This window comes from Sparus aurata, chromosome 10 (assembly GCF_900880675.1).
Source record: "Sparus aurata chromosome 10, fSpaAur1.1, whole genome shotgun sequence".
In the NCBI taxonomy this organism is placed as follows: Eukaryota; Metazoa; Chordata; class Actinopteri; order Spariformes; family Sparidae; genus Sparus; species Sparus aurata.
Window position 1 is genome coordinate 16,452,204 of NC_044196.1, and position 5,337 is coordinate 16,457,540.

General features: G+C 37.2%; 1 long non-coding RNA gene across 1 annotated transcript; it reads left to right on the forward strand.

Annotated features, from left to right (window-relative positions):
• Positions 1-663: 663 nt before the first annotated feature.
• On the forward strand, positions 664-2,366 carry LOC115590524 (uncharacterized). Its single transcript, XR_003985767.1, has 2 exons — positions 664-1,619; positions 2,127-2,366. It is a non-coding gene; the product is annotated as an uncharacterized LOC115590524 (long non-coding RNA).
• Positions 2,367-5,337: the final 2,971 nt, after the last annotated feature.

Sequence of the window (5,337 nt, forward strand, 5' to 3'; positions counted from 1 at the left end):
TTTGTCTGGCATAAATTCAGTTCGCACTGGGACACATTTAGCTTGGCGCGCAATACTTTCGACTCCTCCCGGGAGTCATTTAACTTGTCCTGGAACCCTTTTAGCTTATCTTGGGAGACTTCCAACTTGGTCTGCGATAACTTCGACTCTTCCTGGAACACTTCCAGCTGGGATTTGAGTTCAAAGATCTCCTTCATCAGATCAGTACAGTCTTTCTCCTCCTTGGGTTTCAAATTGGACTGGTGATGCCAAGTCTCTTCAATAGTGCTGCTGTCCTTGGTGTTGTGGTTCCCCATGCGTATTCTCTCAGTACAGTCTTTCTCCTCCTTGGGTTTCAAATTGGACTGGTGATGCCCAGTCCCTTTAATAGCGCTGCTGTCCCTGGTGTTGCGGTTCCCCATGCTTATTCTCTTTGCCTTCTCTTCTAGGTATGTGTGGGTGAATGTATTGTAAATATATTTAGGCTCCCCTAAATAGTTATTTGATGTGATGCAACAAAGCAAATATACTTTGCATCAAAGCACACATTCTAGAATGTGATACATCAAAGGACACATTCTATGACATCCTTCTATGATGTCATAGAATGATGTCATAGAATGTGATACATCTAAGGACACATTCTATGATGTCATAGAATGATGTCATAGAATGTGTCATAGACAGTGAGCGTTGTTCTGCTTGAGACAGTGTCAAACACTAGAACTGTCTCAGTAATAAAACAGAGCTGTGCAGCTGTCTGTAATGACTTCAATAGAAAATGTAACTGACAAAGTATTCTGTGCTATTTTAATAATTAGCTGACAAAAGATGTGGACAGTTGATATTCATTAGCTACAAATGATCCATGAAGTTCATTCATTTAAAATAATCACAGTATATTCAGCCTAGTTTTTGGTTCGTCGGACATCTAACAACTGATCTGTCTGCGGTTTATGAGGAAGTCCGACAAGCAAGTACAACAAAAACTGAGAAATTATTATCTTCATAAGAAATGCAGTCCTTCTCCTGGGTTAGACATATTCACCAAGTTCATTATTACACATGATTAAAACATTCAGATGTCAAATGTTGAAATGAGTTGGAAAAGTCAGAGAATGTTTAAATAAAAATAACATTGATTAAATATTAAGAAAAAAGAGGGATTTTCACAAGACACACAGGAGTTTGACAGTACAAATGTTTAATTTTCACATCTTATAAAACAGAAAGTGCTTCACAGAGTCAGAAGTGCTTTGCAGAAGATGAAATATTCTGTTCGGTTTCAAAGATAATTTAAAAACAACAAAAATAAGACAAATAAATATGTGAACAAAAGGTTAAAATGTGAAGATTTCTGTGGTTTTATACCAACAAAATATAAAGGTGGATTTACACAAATGATTGCAAAACTGAGTGAATCATAAGACTGAATCTAAACAGTGTTTAGTGCGTTTATGCTGGTGAACTGCTTCTGTTATCAATGTTTCAGGTAAGCTGAGTGATAATGCAGTGGACTCTTTTCACATCAATCTGCACTTCGACCTGACAGCTGCAGTATAACATGATGAGACCTGACATTCACTGACTCCAGTTTCAAGGGGGTTCCTGCTGTCAGACACATTCACATATACATACAGGTATGATTACTGTATTAAATATGAAATATATACAAACACTGACCACGACAGTGTACTTAGAATAATATGCAATAAAGTCAGTGGAAGCAGATAAAAGTGCTGCTATGGAGCACAAGCTGGTTTCAGTGCAGTTTGAGAAACATGCAAGTTACAGAAACTGGTTAGATAAGTTTGAATATCACAGTAAACAAATCATTAAAAACATGTTTGAATCAAAGTTAGACTGATGTTTGTCCTGTTGTGATGTTTGATTCTATATGATAAATGTTTATATAGAAATATAAATGTCAAGATATGTATTGTGTATCGCTATAAAGAGCTGAAGCCACGCCCCTTCAGGTTTGAAGAGAGACTAATAATGTATTGATCCTGTTTGTATCCTGTATGTTTAAGCCAATAAAATCTAAATTTGTCATCAAAATAATTAAAATATCAGACTGTGGAAATACGTCATTAAAGACGACACAGCCAACAGTGTCGTTAGTGACGCTTTCTCGTTCCTTGCAGAGATACAAGAGCTCCTCCTGTATATTAGCTGCTCACAGAACTGACCAACTCTCCTTTCACGTATCTGCAGTTGTCAAGAGCAGATTTACTGTGATTTTCATCTTTTTACAACCGTTTCTGAGCCCAGATGGCGGCCATATTGGTGTTGAGAGAGGCGATGTAGTTCACAGAGTGCTTTGACACAAAACTACGTGAGACTTTACTTGATGTTACACAAATTAAACGATTAATAAATGGGCACTGGGACTTTTCATGTTCTTTGACTCTCGCAGCTGAAAATGTCCCCCTGCTTTCCTCGACTCAGCTTAACCACAAGAGACAAAAAAAACCACAAGTTGTGAATGACGTCACTGACTAATTCTTGGTATCTCAGCATTATGGCTTATGTGCGAAAAGGAACTGGAAACATATTTCAGTCATGCTGATGAGAACAGGGTTTGTATTTTGTTCTCACGCTAAGACACTCTACAGTTTATTTTAGTATTTTTTTCATTTGATTTGATTTTCCTTCATTAATCTATTTGATATCTGGAGTCATCATAGTAACATGAGAGAAAAACAAAGGCATCTCTCTTCACAGATATCTTTACTCCATCTTATCAGGCTGCAGCTTACAGGCCAGGTTACGTCTTGAAGATCAAAAGTTGTGAAACATTGACAGCTGATATAATACTTGGCCTTTTTAGATTAATATCTGAAGACACCTGACTGATGATCTATTCTAACTTGTCAATATTTCATTCTTTAATTGAATAAAACACCACTTTGAAAACTTCTTTATTCTGAGGTCAAACAAGAAACAGCTGTTTTACTCTGGTGAGTATTTGCTGATGCAGTATCTGAAACAAAATTGTATTTGTGACATAGTGTACACATAACACAGGCCCACAACAAAACACAGGCAGTGTGGACGCACAAACTGTCAGCATTTACTGCATAAAATGCACAAATATACCTGCAAGAAAATGTTAGTACGTGGTCACACAATTTAAAAGCAGTAGAGGTGTGTGTCTCCTCCCCACGGCTCAGAATCTTTACATGGTCTCACTTTCGGGTGGTTTTGCCACAACTTCATCCACAGGAAGTGACTGAGCTCGGCAAAACCCGAAATAGTCTCATGAACAGAAGTGAGCATGGAGAGAGCAGAAAGCTCCCCTCTGTTCCATTGTCTCTCACCAGTCACTACTGTACATTTCCTTCCTAAAATAAGGTCCCATGAAGTCCACCAGAAGTGGCCTGACTACTTTCTGCTTTGACATCATGAGTTACTAAGCGTAGATTGATGAAGTAAAACGGAATTTAATTGACTTTAGCATAAGGCAGCAACATGACAAAATATGATAAAGGTGGAGGTACCTAAATACTTTCTGACTGCACTGTGTGTACACACAACACACACCCTCATTGAAATACAGGCAATGTGGATGCAAGAACTGTTGGACGGTATAACATGTACAGATTAGATACAATAAAATTTTAGTGTGATGTAATATGATTAAATCCAATGATCTTATGTAATATTTTTTTTTAAAGATTTTTTTGGCATAGACACCTTTATTAAGCAGTAGACAGATAGGAAATATGGGAGAGAGAGGGGGATGTGACATGCAGCAAATGACATGTAGCAAATGACCTCCGGCCGGAATCGAACCAGGGTCGGCTGCGTTTACGGCATGCGCTCTAACCACTCGACCACCTGCGCGCCAGATCTTATCTTTCTTAAATGTGAAATGACAAATACCTTTGCGAGAGGGATTAATTTATAATTTATTCACAGTGGACAGGAAATGTAAACATGTCAAAGGATGCTGCGGTCAACATCACTGCAGTTGTTTGAGCTTTGTGTGAAAGGGAAGCAAGAATAGAGTGAGAACTGCGCTCAGACGAGGAAGTTGATGAAAAACTCTGCTGTCACATTCACAGAAAGTTTAACTTCTCTTTTCTTTCTGCTGCATTTTTATTGATACAACGTAGAAAGTTTGATCAGAAACAGAGTGACAGTGTGGGTGCTGGATGTGAAGATGGGGCACACTCTGCTCAGTGTGCTCGGGTTATTCTGTGAGTACATCTGTGACTTTCTATGTGATGTTCAGTATTTATATCAGTGTAGTAGTTGTGTACACATGACCTTTGTTGCTGATTTGTCTTGGTTCAGATTGGAGGATTATGTTAAGTATATTACTCAACTAGTTACTTTTGCACTAGTTTTTGCTCACATACCTGGACAATGCATGTACAGTATATGATCTAAGGTATCATGTATATAGCTATGGAATTACATGTATTGCTTATTTTACTCGGCCTCTATATATTGAAGAGTTTTAAATGTGTTTCCCACCTCTGTAGCTGTGTAGCAGAATATCATCACAGAAATGTGTGATACTGTTGATTGATAAACAATAGTTGCCACTGATGAAACTCCACCTGGATTTTGTATTTGATTCTGGTCTAATGAAGTTTGAATCTTTATTTTAGTGCTGAATACACTCCTGTACGGACATGCTGAAGGTGACTAGTTATCTTTTCTATATTGACTGATTATGTTTGTCCTATATGTCTCCTACTGTATCACTCTTGATCACTTGTTTTTGCAGTTGTGTTTTTCCATATATGTTTCATTTTACTCAGTGCACATTATGAAATGACTGGATTAGTGCTCAGTTGTTAAGAGAAGCTACTTGGAAATCGTAGCTCTGCATGATACCACTGACTTCTCACTGGAATAAGTTTAGTGACTGTAAAGCTGCTTTAGTTTGGTTCACTGAAACTATGTAGAAAAAGCTGTTCAAACTGCTTTGTTGGAAAGATGAAATGAACAAAACTTTATTAAACCTAATACAAAATTATAACAAAATATTATACAAAAAAGTCATGAAAAGTGTTTACTGATTACTGATTTACTGCAAAAGAGTCCACCTGTTCACAGGTCATACATAAAAAAGAGAACAGAACAATAAACCTCACTATTCATAATGAAGTGCAGAATGTCAGTTTTGGTTTTTTAGCTAATGTCCAACAGACACTTGTCTTCAAAAAACTAGAGTCCAAATGATTCAAAAAAAAAAAGAAAAAAGCACTCAACAACTTCTCTGAACATTTGCCTCGACATTCCTTCACTGCAGTCAGGAGCAAAAAAAAAGGGCAAGAGATGAGAAGCAGCGGTGAAATAAAAACCATCATTTCATTCTTCTTTTTATTTTTATTTTTATGG